This window comes from Amblyomma mixtum, chromosome 8 (assembly GCF_055824585.1).
Source record: "Amblyomma mixtum isolate Tamu chromosome 8, ASM5582458v1, whole genome shotgun sequence".
Lineage (NCBI taxonomy): Eukaryota > Metazoa > Arthropoda > Arachnida > Ixodida > Ixodidae > Amblyomma > Amblyomma mixtum.
In genome coordinates this window covers 50,446,124-50,462,778 of record NC_143019.1, presented here as the reverse complement: position 1 = coordinate 50,462,778, position 16,655 = coordinate 50,446,124, and the positions used below count along the sequence as shown (strand labels likewise).

Sequence of the window (16,655 nt, the reverse complement as noted above, 5' to 3'; positions counted from 1 at the left end):
CTTAGAAACTTCGACTTATTGCCCTGTGTGGCCGATTTTCCTAATTAAATCGAATTAACGTCCGGCTCCCACCTTTATTTTTTGAATTCTCTCCGTACGGGGGGCGGAGTCGACCAACGCGTGGAGTGCCTTTCAGCCAGCTCCGTGGAGGCTTTGCTTTCGCTTTATTTTGTTTTTTTTTTAGGTTTCCGTGAATAAATAGTTTCATTCGCAGATAATATAGCCGCAAAATAAGCCCGCAGAAATAAAAATACGCGCGGACTATTGGCTTCTACGGATTACTACGCATTACTCCGCCGATGGCAGAGCGGCAAGCCGCCACGGGACTGGGTGAAAGGCACTCGGCGCGTTGGTCGACTCCGCCCACCGTACGGGGAGAATTAAAAAAAAAAGGCGGGAGCCGGGCGTTAATTCGATTTAATTAGAGAAATCGGCCACACGGGGCAATAAATCGACGTTTCTAAGAATGCTCGGAACGTGTAGATCGAGTTCCCGCGGCAAAAAGACGAGTTCAGATTCCTCTTCACTGCACCTTTAACGAAAATTCCCTTTTCGCCAACCTTTGCCGCTAATATTCACTGAAAATAGAAAATTCCCAGAGTGGATCATCATTACTCGTGAAGCACTGCTACCCTCTGAACACACTATAAAGCACCGATATGGGAGTAAAAAGGGTGTATAAGCTGTCCTCTAGCGCACTCCATTTTAAAGGGAGTTAGAGGACAGCTTTACTCCACTTTCATTCCTTTCTGTTTTGAGTGTATGAACCGCAAACATACCCCTAGCGGAGATATGCAAGAGCGTGCTAGTGGAAATTAGCACGCCATGTCTATCGCGTCATGTCATTATAGCGCCAGTATACCATTTGGGCGTCAATTACTTGCTAATTGAACGCTAGGGCTGACAGAAGGGGCAAGATAAACTGCAAGTGACTTTTTATCGCAAAAAAATAATAATAATTAATCCGTAGCAAATAATATTCGCTGGAAAAAAAAAGACATAAAGCGACGTATTTAAACAGGCACCGATAAAGGCCCGCTGAATTCAGAAACAAAAACCGAGAAATTCAGCCCCTAGCTATAGATCCACGCTGGATTCTTGAAGGAAGTCCAGCAAGGCCCGCTGGTCAGGTTTGGAACACGAAGGGAACAGGTGCGGCGTTTTTGTGTGCGTCAGACGAGAGGGAGAGAGAGAAAAGCACTTTATTAAAGAGCGACATATTAATCGAGTAACACTTTTTGACGAGGGCACGCATCCAGTTGGTCCGACACCAGCCAGGTACACCATGTAGGTGAGAGGAGGTGAGGAGAAGGGAAGAAGAGAGATCAGAGGACACTGAGAGAGGCAGTGCTCCAGATTGGCAAAGGGTGAGGGGCAGTTGGGACCCGAGGGGTCAGACAACATGCGAAAGAGGTGCAAGTGAGCTGGGGTGGGAAGGGTGTTGGTGTAAAGCTTGCGGAGATGGTGAGCCTGGACGACGCTGTGTTAATGGAGGGGTTTGGAGAGCACCTGAAAGCAGTCACGGAACTGTGTGTATACTCTTTCGACCAGGGGATCGCATGCACTCTAACAAGAGTTCCATGGGCGAGGTTATGGACCAGCTCATTGCCTGCGATCCCGGCATGGCCAGGAATTCACTTGTGACCGTGGAGAGGGAAAGGGTACGAAGGGCCTCAGTGAGGTCGTCGTGGAGCTCTGCATGATTGTGTGGTCTTGAAGGGCGCGAATAGCACCGTTGGAGTCCGTGTATATAGAGTATACTGATGTGGTGGTTAAATGAGTGAATGAGATGCCAATATGCACAACAGGGACAGTTTCCAGGGTGGAAGCGGCAGGAGATTTACTGTATAAACCAGAGGTGTGTAAGTGAGGCGAAAGGGTGTGGGGGTTGTAGATGTCATACGCAGCATTGCCTAGTCCGTGTGTGTTCGTGACCGCCGCGTCTGTAGCCGCGTTTACGGAAGTCGACTCCAGGGCACTTTTTGAGGGCAAGTGCAAAAACGTCGAGGAAGAGGGTAGAAGACGAGTCGATTCCACTTCTCCGTGAGACCTGTGAGTACACCAGAGAGTTAGATCACCCGCGTAGAAAATAATGGAGAATCCGGGCCGAGCGGTGTGCCAGTACTGCCATGACCAGACTGGAAACTATAACACGTCAGTAATCCTCAACTGCCTAGTCGCGTCAGCGAATCGTCAGTTTTCGGTGACACCAGATTTACTCCAGTTAATACCGTCCTGTGAAAGAGCCACAAAAAGTAAAGCCCTCACACAAGAATCACCTATTTTGCGAGCGCATGGTTTTCTGGTTTGGTCTGGTTTGGTTTATGGGGTTTAACGTCCCAAAGCGACTAAGGCTATGAGAGACGCCGTAGTGGAGGGCTCCGGAAATTTCGACCACCTGGGGATATTTAAAGCGGGACTGAGGAGAAATTGAAGTTGGCTTGAATCGATAGATAAACGCAAAAACACCCCTTTTGCTGGAAACAAAGCTCCTGTAAGGCAGAAAAACTCAGGGGGCACTTTGACTGTCTAAAGTGGGTAGAGGCGGAAGCGTTTTCCGCACCACCTTCGCTGTTTCTGTGGCACCGGTGGCGTCACATGTAATTGAGTACTAATTACTAAGTGATGACAAATCACTAATTAATGGTTAATTACTTATTAATGCCTGAATACTAATTAACTGCTAATTAATGACGCTTAATATTCGCCTTTAGGAGTGAAACGCGACAGCGCGTTGTAGCGCTGCCAGGGAGTCCACGGAACGCCACCACCCGTTCGGAGCGATGCCTTGCCCTTTGAACGCAATGCTTTTTTAGGAAAGGAAATGGCGCAGTAATTCTCTGTCATCTCGGTGGACACCTGAACCACACCGTAGAGGAAGGGAGGAAGTGGGAGTGAAAGAAGATAGATAAAGAGGAGCCGTAATGAAGAAAATGAAAATTGTATTTGAGGCAAGGAAATTACGCAGTAACTGTGTCACAAAATTCAGGGGGCACTTTTTTGACCTAAAGTGTGGTCACTGATGTGTGGTTAAGATGTTAAGCTTCGCCCCTAAGAGTGGAACGCGACAGCGTCTTGCAACGCTGCCAAGGAGTTCATAGAACGCCATCGCCCATTCGGTTCTACGCCTCGCTCGTCGGTAAATTGGTTTTTGTGGAAAGGAAATGTATCTGTCTCTCATTTGTCGGTGGACACCTAAATCTCGCCGGAAGGGAATGGAGGAGGATGAGAGTGAGTGAAGACACCGTATTCACTAGACGCGCCTTTGTTCATTCCAAACCATCGAGCTGGCATGGCGGAGTGGATAGCATGCTCGTCTCTCACGCCGAAGACCGGGGTTCGATTCCTGAGCTCGACCAATTTCTTAATCGGTTTTATTTATTTATATGGGCTGACTAGTAAAGCTAATTAGGCTAATTGGGTAATTAGGCAATTAACTAAGCTCAGTCCCACTTACTTGGAGCATCACTATACGATCCCTTCAATTGGTTGCATGGTTACTAGCCAAAGTACAATTGGCCCCGTTTGAAATTCGCGCACTGTGACGTCACGACAGTTTCCACCAATTGAAAAGCGTGACATTTTCTGTCGACAACTGCTGCTTACAACGATGAGACATTAAAGGCTTCCGCCTTAAAAAGCAATAACTAAAATACAGGCATCGCCGCCGCAGGCCAATCTCGCAAGTACAAGCGCGATGACGAAATGGCGCCCCGGATCGCCTGACAAACGTGAATGAAGGTTACGCGCTTGGATGTTGAAATGTATAAGTTTTGTTTTGAAGCTGGTAGTGCACTTTTATTACACGAGAAAGATGAAAAAAAAAAAAGACAACCTGAATGTTTGAAGCCAAAGAAGACACATATCTGGCGGCGCAACAGGCGGCCAGCTGAGTTTCTGTATGTTTTTGTGCTTCACGGCTATGCGCTTAGCGCGCCCGCATGGTTTCGTTTTTGACGCGCCTCGATTTACAAGTGCGGAGCCCTCTAAGTGCTTTCCAGATGAAGTTGTTCGTGCCGCGCCACGCACCCGCGACGAGGAAAACATCTGTGGCTAGCTAATGATGCATAAGCCTCTGTTAGCGAACGCGCCGCTCCGTGTATTCGTTTCGTCAAATTACCAAGAATCTGGGCTGCATAACGCCGGCCATGAGGATTACAAATTACGCTCGTACGTACTAGCATCTACTCATCAGTCGTGACGGTGGTTCGGTGGTGACAGCTGTCGCACCTGTACCTTGGCTTGCTGCTGACGCCGCTGATCCCTCGGCGCTCTGACCATCCTGCGTATCATACCCGCCGTCTTAGCCCTCAAAAGCATCGCAAGCTGTATGAAGGTTGACGTCACTGAAGTGCAGGCCGTGGTTCTTAGCGAGAACTTAGTTGTCCGGACCGGGAACGGAATCCATCATAACGCTGGTGCAAACGTAAACAAAGCGACACTAGCGGCGCTAGCGACGGCTGATATATAGGCCTTCAACGATCGGCCGGCGGTAGTTTTCATTTCGGCTGCTGCCTTCTATCACGGAGTCCACGTCTATACCAGTTTATGTCACTTTTAGATATTTAGTCATCAGAGAGTCTCGACTTTGAATCGGAGCGGCGGGAAAAAGACTTCAAGCTACGAATCCAAATGTCCTAGCAATAAATGCATCTTTCGCCACCGTATACAAGCGCCAACCAAGCTATGAAATGCCTATCTAATTTTGCTAACATATAAAATTGATTCTGTTGTCCTCAGTGTCTTTCCAGTGTGCACTGACATCGCACAGCACACGGGCGCCTTTTCCGTTTGAAAACTGATGTTTGAAGAAAGGAAATGACGCAGTTACTTGTCTTCTCGATGGACACCCGAAACGCGCCGTAAGGGGAAGGAGGAAGGTGTGAGTGAAAGAAGAAAGAGAGAAAGAGGTGCCGTAGTGGAGGTCTCCGGAATAATTTCGACCACCTGGGGATCTTGTAAACCGCACTGACATCGCACAGCACGCGGGCGCCATTTTGCGTTCCGCCTCCATCGATACGCTGCCGTCGCGGCATGGTTCGAACCCGGGAACTACGGCTCAGTAGCCGAGCGCTCTAACCAATGAGCCCACTGGGGCTTTCAAAGTGGACAAGGAAAACCAGAAAGGTTTACCACGCAGCATATAAAGTTATTTGTTAGTGTTTAACATTAACTTAACGTTCCTTTGTAACATCTGATGTTATTAACCTATACACAACAACTTTATAGCACTGTTCTCATGTTCGCTGCCACGTGGGAGGCGATCAAGACTACGGTTATCATTTCAAGAAGGAGCTATCAGCCGCGGCGGACGTCAGCAATTTTGAAAATCAACCTGATTAGTTCGTAATTAACTATAATAAATTCAAGGGCTTGTGTATCTGCATTTTTTTCCGTTCCCCTTGTAATATTGGAACTGCGAAGCTCCTTCTGGGCCCGGTTTAGCAAGCCGCCCCCGAGTCAGCTTCACTTCCCTATACCTGTCTTGCATACATGACCTCTGGCACGCGGAACAGCAGTCGTGTTTTGTCTGCGACGCCCTCGTAAAACGGAGATAACGCGGAATACCTTGCGTGCCTCGCCAACACTTCTTGATCTCGTATACGTCCGCGTGCCGCTGTATACGTGCCTCCCGCCGCAGCTGAGCGGGCTAAAGCAACGAGGTAGCTCCCCAGTATAGCACCGAAACATTGCGATAATGTTACATTCTTGTTAAGCTCGAAATATACTTAATGTCCTTTTTTTTTCTAACGTTTTTGTAGTGTTACATATCAATGTTAAAATAACATCCCCCAAACATTCATGAAACATGTCAACGACATAAATCATAGAGTTTCTTACTGTTACCTAGAGGGAAAGCTGGCGGCGCTGCACTTCAGCCACCATGGACGCTCAAAGCATGATGGGGCGGTGAACTACTTGTTGCGGGACAGCCGTATTTTTTTTTTTTTGGAAACACAGAGTGGCACTACTGAGATGTTTCATTCCGAAAACGCTGTTCGTGTGTGCGCAGACGACTTCGCGCGAATGCAGTGTGCAAAAGCCATAGTAGCGAAACCGCAACAGCACACGACGCCAATAAAAGGTTTCACTTTTCTGAAATGCCACTAAAAACCTCTTAAATTGTTTAAGCAACAATATTATTTTGAAAACATATTTACTTTTAAAAGTGCGCCTGTTAAGAACGAAATATTAGTTTTTGTAGTGATCATTACTTGGCCAATAGGAGAGCTAGCCATCTCTTATTTTGGGCAAACTTTGCACTTAAATGCTTTTCTGCTCGTTTGTTGCAATCATTAGACCAGATATTGAATGTTAGGACATTCGTAGTTATCTAACAGCTTTATTTTTCTATTATTTTTTGGTCAAAAGTTGCAGTTCCGCAACAAGTAGCTCCCCGCCCCATGATGCTTTGAGCGCCCATGGTGGCTGAGGTGGAGGGGCCTCCATGCAAACTCCCATAGACGGGTTGCCAGCTTTCCCTCTAGGTAATAGTAAGAAACTCTATGACACAAATGGAACATATTTTCGAAAATGGTGAAGCAGCCCCGCGCAAGCATGCAAGCCCGCCAGTTGTGACGGCACGCAACTTACACCGCTTTGCAAGAACCAGCAACGATGGCGACACTTCAGCTCCACTATACAGCACAACATGCAACTCGTATTCACTAACCTCTGAACGGACATCATGCAGTCGAGCTTATGTATTCACTTCTGCGGGATGTCCCATGAGTGATAGTGTCGATTGGGCAATAACCGAAGTTTTCTGACAAAATAATCGGGCTGTACATGCAATCTATAGCGAGTACTATCCAATAGATGTTGTTACAAAGCACTGTTAGCTGAAAAACGTCTTTACTCTGCGAACAGTGAGAAATGGTCTGGAAAAAATCAGTGCTCGAAATAGATTTGCAATGTTGTTTTATAGTTGCGACTCTACCATTATAATAAAATTTAAAAGATGATATTAAAACAATGTTTGTTTAGAACGTGAAAGTAACGTTTCCTACATAACTTAACGTTATATGTTAATTGTTAATTGTTAATGTAAAGTTACAATGCAGCATGTAACACTACTGCAACTTAGATAACATTTTTACAACACTATTCTAATGGTCGGTGCTACCTGCGTCCTGCATCCGCGGTGCGTAGATACCGCATTATCGATCACATTACCGATTACCAATGACCAATCGCAATTATCGATTACCAAGCACCAATCACTGTATAGCTTACAGTGCACGACATACTGCGCCACTACATACTCATTCACACCGTTTGTTTTAAGTACAATGAAGCACCATAACACTGCCTTTTCATTTCGCGCAATTTTGGAAGCCTAATTACAACACACACACACACACACACACACACACACACACACACACACACACACACACACACACACACACACACACACACACACACACACACACACGCGCGCGCGCGCGCGCGCGCGCATACGCACACGCACACGCACACGCACACATATGGTTGGTTGGTTGTTTATTGGGGTTTAACGTCCCAAAGCAACGCAGGCTATGAGGGACGCCGTAGTGAAGGGCTCCGGAATTTTCGACCACCTGGCGTTCTTTAACGTGCACTAACATCACACAGCACACGAGCCTCTAGAATTTCGCCTTCATCGAAATTCGGCCGCCGCAGCCGGAATCGAACCCGCGTCTTTCGGGTCAGCAGCTGAGCGCCGTAACCACTGAACCACCCGCGGCGGGACGCATAATATATATATATATATATATATATATATATATATATATATATATATATATATATATATATCGCAGAGCCATGGGCGCCTCTTGCGTTTCGCCTCCATCGAAACGCGGCCGCCGCGGTCGGGTTCGAACCCGGGTACTCCGGCTCGGTAGACGAGCGCCTCAACCACTTAACCACCGCGGCGGGTGCCTCCATTAATTTAAGCCACCTGGGGCTCTTAAACGTGCGTTGACGTCGCAAAGCACACAGGCATTTGTGCATTTCGCCTCCATCGGAATGCAACGACCGAGGCCGGGATTCAATGCGTCGACCTTGGGATCAGCAGCCGAACGCCCAAGCCAATGAGCCACCACGGCGGGTAATTATGCAGTTTCTGTCGCAGGTCCCGATATCTCCGCGTCGTCACTGCATAGTGTTTTTACGATGTCGATTATAATTCTTTTGAATAATATTGTTCGAATAAATTATTTATGTAAACAGTTCGGATTGTTTTACCCCTTTTAAACGGCGACGCGTGCTAAACAAGCAGGATATCCATGCGTCCCCGAGCCACACCAGCGCTTATGGAAAGCGCAGAGATGTCCATCTTGAAATGTTTCTAAATGGCTTGTCGCAAAGGCTGCGGCACATTACATTTAAGCAGTTACCGAGCCCGGCACAATTTAAGCTGTGTACACATATGTGTATGCTAGGGAGGTCGGGAAATCGGATCAGCGAAAATCTTGCGTCCAAGCAAGTGCCAATTCGCATGAAAAAAAAAAATCGCTTTCAAGCAAAGTTCGCTGTCGCGAAGATCAGGAGGTAATGAGGGACTAATTACTCATTGGCGTCCACCCAAGCGCAGCCAAGCGGCTACAAAGGAAAGCTATACAGCTTTCGCAGAAACTTCGTTGTTAAAGGTGCACTGAAGAGGAATCTGAACTCGCCTTTTTGCCGCGGGAACTCGATCTTCACGTTCAGAGCATTCTTAGAAACCTCGACTTATTGCCCTGTGTGGCCGATTTCCCTAATTAAATCGAATTAACGTCCGGCTTCCGACTTTATTTTTTTAATTCTCCCCCGAACGGTGGGCGGAGTCGACCAATACGTGGAGTGCCTTTCAGCCAGCTCCGTGGAGGCTTTGCTTTCGCTTTATGTTGTTTTTTTAGGTTTCCGTGAATAAATAGTTTCATTCGCAGATAATATAGCCGCAAAATAACCTCGCAGAAAGAAAAATACGCGGACTATTTGCTTCTACGGATTACTACGTATTACTCCGCCGATGGCAGAGCGGCAAGCCGCCACGGGACTGGGTGAAAGGCACTCCGCGCGTTGGTCGACTCCGCCCACCGTACGGGGAGAATTAAAAAAAAAAAAGGCGGGAGCCGGACGTTAATTCGATTTAATTAGTGAAATCGGCCACACAGGGCAATAAATCGAAGTTTCTAAGGATGCTCGGAACGTGTAGATGGAGTTCCCGCGCCAAAAAGACGAGTTCAGATTCCTCTTCAGTCCCCTCAAAAATTTGAGGGGACACTTAAGCGTTGCCTTAAGGATATGACGCGATAGCGTAGTGGCTTAATTCTCATACATGCAGAAGTTCATTCTCTAATTTACATTGATAGATCCCTGGGAGTCCTCGTACCCCTCCTGGCGCAGTGGTGCAGCGGTTGAGCGATGCACCATTGCCCTGGGATGGCAGGTGCTTCCAGCGGTGGGGCTTGCAAGACCCGTGGGTTGATCCCGAGCGGAAAATAATTTTAATAATTAATCTCACTATCAGGTGGGGAGGCTGTGATGACGTCACAGGGTCACGTGACCTGGGTGGGCCACCTGCATCCTATGTTTCTCTCTGTGGACCACCTGCCAGATCCATGCTCGTGATTTTAGAGCAAGAGCTTTACTCCTTGGGGTACAACTTCCGATTTCGGTGTGGATGAGACAATGACCTTCGACAATGACCGTCGACAATGACCTTCAGTGCCTCACAAGGTCAAGCCGAACTGAACTGCGAGGGGGTATGGACCAAGCTACGGTATTATGACCACGTGATCGTATGACTATGACCGAAAATGACCGTCTACAATGACCTTCAGAGCCTCACAAGGTCAGACCGAACTTAACTTCGAGGGGGTATGGGCCAAGCTACGGTAGTACGACCACGTGATCATATGACTATGACCACTGGGTACCTGGCCCTTGACCTTGATATTTGATTTGAGACAGTGGGCACCACGCTTAACAGCTTTCGCTCGTATAACTAGGTTCAAGCCACGTTGAAACCCAGCCATTTTTTTCGCTCACAACGCCGACACCGGACTTTCTGGTGAACGGGGCCTCTCACGCTATCGCGTTAAAAGTTCGTCCTGGTCCGGGGTTCGAACCCGGGACCACGCTTCACCGGAGCAGTCGCTCTATTAACTGAGCTAACCGGGACGGCAAGCTTATGGTAGGGCGAGAGCGAATTGTTCAGTAACTAGAAGTGGTAACAGTGGTAAAATGTTTAGGGGAATCTCACTGGGTGGATATTTGTAATAAGGGAGTAATTAACCGAATGCTCCAAGTTCCTTAACATCTGCTTAGACTAACTTTAGGCAGATCTATACTTCAGCCTAAACGACCTTACACCCCAACCTGCGAACATAGTACACCTCATCCAGACTACCACACCTTAGCTCGTTTTTGTTTGAAATAAATGTCTGACCCAAGCGATCACTGTCTTTTCAGTTCGATCTGCCTATTCCTGTTGCCATCACACAAACGCAAGTTATCCTTCGCGGCAAAAACGCAGGCTTTGACTTTATAAAGCGTCAGCTGTTTCATTGCTGACTACATTCCAAGTTTCCAAAATCTATCTGTTGAAGAAAATCAAACCTTGTTCAACAAAACAAAAAAAAGCATTAATTTCACTTTTGTCACAACTTCTGTTGCAACTTGTTTGTGTTTGCGTCATCACCACCTGCCCACCTTCCATGGTGGACGGGCGGTGATGACGTCAGAAGGTCACGTGACATCTCAGACCAATAATTAACTTATTCTCCACCTGCCATGGTGGGCAGGTTGCTCACAATCCGGTGGCCACGTTATGGTGACGTCACGACGTCACGTGACCTTTCTCAACCATTCGTCTAGTTTTATGACACCGGACATAGGCGGGGTTTTCGTGTGACGACAGCTGTGATGTTATCGAATTAAAAGTACAGCTATTTCCTCGTTCCTGATACCTTCTGAAATCCTCGCACAGTCTTTGCGGTGTTTCATTTTTATCACTACCCACAGCGTCATTTTATTGCGAAAGCAATACTACTTGCACTTTCACGCCTTTGCCGTGCCGCGGCGGTGACCCCCATTGACCTTCATTTGACCTTGATTGCATAGATTGGATTGAATTGGATTATATTAGATTACATTAAATTAGATTACATTGGGTTGGATTGCATTGGAGTGGATTGGTTTGGATTGTATAACCGATGCATCACCACAAGTCTAACCACAAGCACCACCACCAGCTACACTACCAGCTGAACCATGGTGTAGGTACGGATATTGCTTTCGCAATTACCGGGCTTAACCAAGCTAAGCCACAGCGAATTTTTTGTTTGGCATTACAGTGTTGGGGGGGGATATTACATAAGCAGGACAGCAAAGTTACAGGTAAAAGAATACAATGCAAAAATACAATGTAGCATAATTTAAGATAATCAAGCAAAATAATAAATATCACAGCAATTAGGCAAAATGTTCGTTCACTGTTGCGGACACGACTCCTTGGGCCAACTGGTTACATTCATTTATTGTTTTCGGGGGGGGGAAAAAGGCCATTTTAAGTAAATCTGCTCTGCATTTTATTTCTTTTACTTTGAAAGTGTGTTCCCTTCTTGCAGAAATGTAGTCTGATGGCAACGAATAATGGTCACGGTCAATGTCGGCTTTACAATGAAAAATGTTATGGAAGAATATAAGCCTAACTATGTATCTGCGTTTCTTGCCACGAACTCTTCGCTGATGATATACTGAAATTCCTGCTGTAGCTATTCAAAACAAAATGGACAGCTAAATTTCGAACCTTTTCTAGTTTATCAACATCAGTTTCACATTTATGGTCTCATACCGTACACGCGTACTCTACAGTATGCAGTAGTATAGTATAGAGATTCTGGCTAGGACTCATATATTGGTAGTATGCAGGGTGTTTCACCTAATACTTAACGCAATTTTTAAAGCTAGGCTTTTTGAGTTAAAAAAAGCGCTTTTTTTTGGCATAACATTGTCAGCTGTGAAGTGCATCGCAATATAGCTAGGATGTGCTAACTAGCAGGCTGGTTAACTAATTTCAATAGTTAGCTTTTAATTCTTGAGAGGCGTGTAGCCCAGCGTAAGTGATATCCGTATTAGTTTTTAGAATTTCGAAAACACGGTTACCCTCGGCGTTTACCCTCGGCGGAATAGTCAAACAAAGTTTGGCTATTTCGACGAGTTCCGTGCACTGGAGAGGTTGCTTTGCCTGCAAGCTTCTCGAAAGCGCATGCAATGTGGCGCGTTGTAGCCGAAATTTGTTGGGCCACAGCGCGGAGGGTAACTGCGTTTTCGGAATTCTAAAAACTGATAAGGTTATTCCTTATGGTGTGCTACATACCTCAATATAATTAAGGAGTCTAACAGTAAGAGTTAAATAGTTAACTATTCAATAGTAGTCAACCAGCACGTCTTAATTGTATTCTTAATTACTACACCGCTGGCAACGCTATGCCGCAAAAAGCGCGTCTAACTCAAAAAGCCAATTTTTAAAAAAATTTATAAAATCTTAGTCGAAATACCTTGCATATATGTCTATTCTCACTCATTTCTGAAACTTGCTGTGTGTTGAGTGACTGCTCAAGGGTTGCTAATACTTGTGTGTTCCTTTATTCATTTATTTTTTTTTCTTGACCTGTCAAACACTTGTGCCACAAAAGTATCTGTATGTCTGCCAATTTGTAAGGGGGCAGGACCTGCGTCAAGCCGTTGTCACGGCTTTTTGTCCTGTCTCCTCCTCTGAAAAAGGAAATAAAAGGAATTGAATTGAATTGAATATGTCTTATCCGAAAAAATTGGCAGTGGCTTAGCTCTGCTATGTCTGAATATACGTAGCGTAAAGCGACGGTTATGCTTGGACAACCTCGGGATCGGAAGAATTCAAATTTTCCAGTCTTCTGCGCCGTTTGGCAGCGGCTCGACTCTCCTTAGCTTCCATGTCGAGCGCGACCGTCTTTTCTCCGCCGAGCGCATTATATACACGCGGCGCACCCTCCTCGCGCATGCGCAGTAGCGCGCGGCGGGCACTTTTAATTGAGAGGCGTGTAGCCCACGGTAAGTAATATCCGTATCAGTTTTCAGAATTTCAAAAAAGCGATTACCCTCGGCGCTGTGACGCAAAAAATTCTGGCGATTTCGAAGAGTTCCGTGCTCTTGAGAGGTTGCTTTGCCGCCGGCGGCTGTGGCGAGGAGGTGACGCAACTGCGGCTCTCGTGACGTCATTCGGCTTTCGCGCATGCGCATAACGGGCGGCGCACACTCACGCGGAACTCGGCTCTGACCCGCGTAGTGTAGCTTCACGCTACAAAATAGCAAACATGTACCCGAGAATCAGGACCCACCACATCGCAAAAATGATTAGCCACAAAAACTGCAAGAACGAGGTCAGGCAAATGCTCACGATGGAGATAATCTTCAAGAACCAGTAAAGAATTTCCATTCTTTGTTACTTATTCACCAACGTGTTTTCATCGCTCAGGGATGTTACAAGGTTCGCTGTTCTCTACAGCCCGCATAATTACAGTAAGGGTATCTCTAATACGCGCTTCCTCTGTGATTTTTCTCTTCAACCACAATTAACTGCTGTGGCAATAACTTTATTACCGTTTACTGCGGCCGATGTTACAGTCGAATCACAAGTGGCAAATAGTTTTAGTCAGAAAACTGAACACGCTGCGGATTCGCGCGCCCAAGATATTCAGAATGAAGTCTGTTTTATTTCTTCGTCGTTCTTGTCAACAGTTACGTTCTTTGCGAGCTCGTACAAACCGCCTGTCGATTCCGCTCCAGCAGTTTTAGTGGCCTAGGAGGTTACACTAAAACTGTCTATAGGCAGTGCTTAAAGCCTGTCTTCATCGAAGGAAGGTCTCTATAGTCGGATAAAACTCAAGAAAGAAGCGGCTCTTCCCGACGGAGGATCCACTTCCAGCCAATAGCGACGGCCGATTCCCATGAACATGCTAGCGTGACAATACAGGGAGCGGGCTATTCCCTTTCATCTGCCACTCGCTGCATTGTCACGGTAGCAGGCTCATGAGAATCGCCCGACGCCATTTTTTGACTGGAAAAAGCCACTTCGTTTTTGAGTTAGGCGGGCGGATGAGATTAAGGAGTTCGCGAGGACACGGTGGTGGTGATGGAAACATTTATTGCCGAGCAATGCAGAGGGGGCAAACCCTGCCTCCCCTTACGTGGCACGAGGCAATCCTTAGGGGGTTACCCTTAAAGGGCAAAGGGCAGTCCTTGGAGGGCTATCCGCTTCAAGGTGTCGGTAATTATCCGGCGCTGGTCAGCAGCAGCGGAGCTGGCCAGGAGAGTCTCCCAGTATTACTCCGCCGTGGTTGGGGATGGAGGGTGTGAATAAAGTCTCCCGGTTTCCCGCAGAGCTTACAGGAGGAAAGGAACTGATCGGGGTAGCGGGCATGAAGAAGAATAGGATAGGGAGCAGTACGGGTCTGGAGTCGGCGCCACTGGGAGGCCTGGGCTAGGGTTAGGGAGGGAGCCGGCGGTGCGTAAACGCGCCGGGTATCTCGGTGGACGCAGCTGGCGAAGGACAGGGTTAATTTGAGAGACATGGGAGAGGCCTTTGCCTTCTAGTGGGCGTAGCCTGGCTGATGATGATGTGCAATTTGAGCACAGGTGGAGAGGGAAATAAAGGGAGAGAGAAATCGGCTCACGGCCTGTTCTACACATCGTGTCATGGAAAGGGAGAGAAATCATTTTTAAAGGTCGGTGTTTGCCCAGTTTATGTCACAGACCTGACGTAAACAATCCCCACGCGCTGCTGTAGTCGGATGCAATTCAAGAATGAAGCGGCTTTTCCCCGACAAAGGGCCCCCCTCCAGCTAATGGCGTTGGCCGACTCTCATGATTATACTAGCGTGAAAATGCATGGATGGGAGTATTCCCTTTAATCTGCCAATCGCTGCATCGTCACACGCTAGCCGGCTGAGAATCGACAGGCGCCATTTGCTGGGAGGGGGGCCCTTTGACGGGGGGAAAAGCAGCTTCGTTCTTGAGTTGTATCCGACTGTGGTGTGCTCGTTGTTGTGCATCCTAGGAGCTGAGCGGCCAGCTTGGGACCGACTCGTGGTGCGAGGGCACGGGTTTCTCTTTTTCTTCCACCTTTTGTGTAGTGCTGCCAATTTTACATTTTACAGAGAATATAGAATCACGCGTTTCTAGCAACACTGAAATCGTAGAGGCGGCCGCCTGTTTTTAGCGTAAAGATAGGTTGTGCAAAAGCGACAATCACATGAAAGAAGACGGGACAAGCGCAATCTCGTTTGCCCTTGTCCCGTCTACTTTAGTGTGAGTGTCCCTTTTGCGCAACCCCTCTTTACGCTACAATGTACCAACTTGCCCAACAACTTACCTTGCTGAACTGCAGCCGTTTTTCGTCCCACGCGACGCAGCGCGGCGACTACACTGTTAGCAAAAAAACACCCAAAAGGGAGTAAATGGCTTGTCCTCTAACGCACACCCAAAAGGAGTTTTTTTTACTCCATATGTATGGGAGTTATTTTGGGGTATAAAGGGAGTTAGTTTGGAGTGAAAAGGGAGTAAACTTTTTACTACCAACAGAAATGGAGCCCAAAAATGGCGTCATGTTTATTTATCCTCATTCAGGCTCACTCTTACAGCAGTGACAGCGGCGGAAACGGGCAGTAGCTCTGCGGGCCGCCGGCAACCCAACTTGGGAAACTGCGCTGCCCTAGACCCCGCGTCACTCATTCTTTCCGTAGTCTGCTAGCCCAGCGGCGGGTTACGCGGCAGAAGTCGTCTGCTTGTCGTCTCCTTTTGCTGTACGAGCTCATCTGGTTGGCCGTGTTCGTGGATAAAGGGATGTAACATTATAATCAGTAGTTCAAAACTGAAAAGGAGACGCTGGGTAGTTTTCACGGTCATGCACCACGCTATATTTGACCCAAAACCAGAGCAGAAAAGATGAAAATACACCTGATGGTAGTTTGGAATTGCAGTGTTTGCTTTCATATTCACTTCATAACGGCTTGGATTTTAAACATCGCTGAGGAAAAATGTGGCATCATGAGCTCAATCAAGAGCTCAGCGTTGACACTATGCTCTATCACAGTTCCATGTTCATGCAACACATAATCTGCTGCAACACACTGCGAGAACCACACTGAAAAAAGCCTGTGAGAATTAGGCCTAAGCGGAGGCTGTAACGGAGTGGCGACACAAACAGAGGAAAGTCAGGTATCGTTAGAGCGCTGGAGGCTTCACAGGAGCAATTAAATTACGTAACATACTGTAACGGAAAACGGCGACAAGTCGATATCTTGTACCGCGGCAGGCGCTCATGAAGGAGCAGAAGTGAGCAGAGATCCAGCGACGATGGTAACCAAGCCGTATTCACTCGCCGCCATTATCAGACAACTGACCAGAAGCAGACGAGACGTTAGGTGGCGGGGCGGATTGCACAAAATGGTGCTTTTTTACTCCATTTCGGCACTGTTGGAGTATTTGGAACAGTTAACTCTCTTCCTAGACTGGAGTAAATGAGGTAAATCCTCATGTTTACTCCATTATTCCCTCATGGGAGTAAAATGGAGGCCAGTCCACCTTTTTACTCCCCACTCATGGAGTAAATCTTTTCACAAATGGAGTAAAAAGGGTGGCCG

At 47.1% G+C, this 16,655-nt stretch overlaps 1 protein-coding gene across 2 annotated transcripts in view; it reads left to right on the top strand.

Annotated features, from left to right (window-relative positions):
- Positions 1 to 16,655, top strand: part of dpp (decapentaplegic morphogen) — a 30,410-nt gene that overhangs the window by 10,923 nt on the left and 2,832 nt on the right. The window lies entirely within an intron of this gene.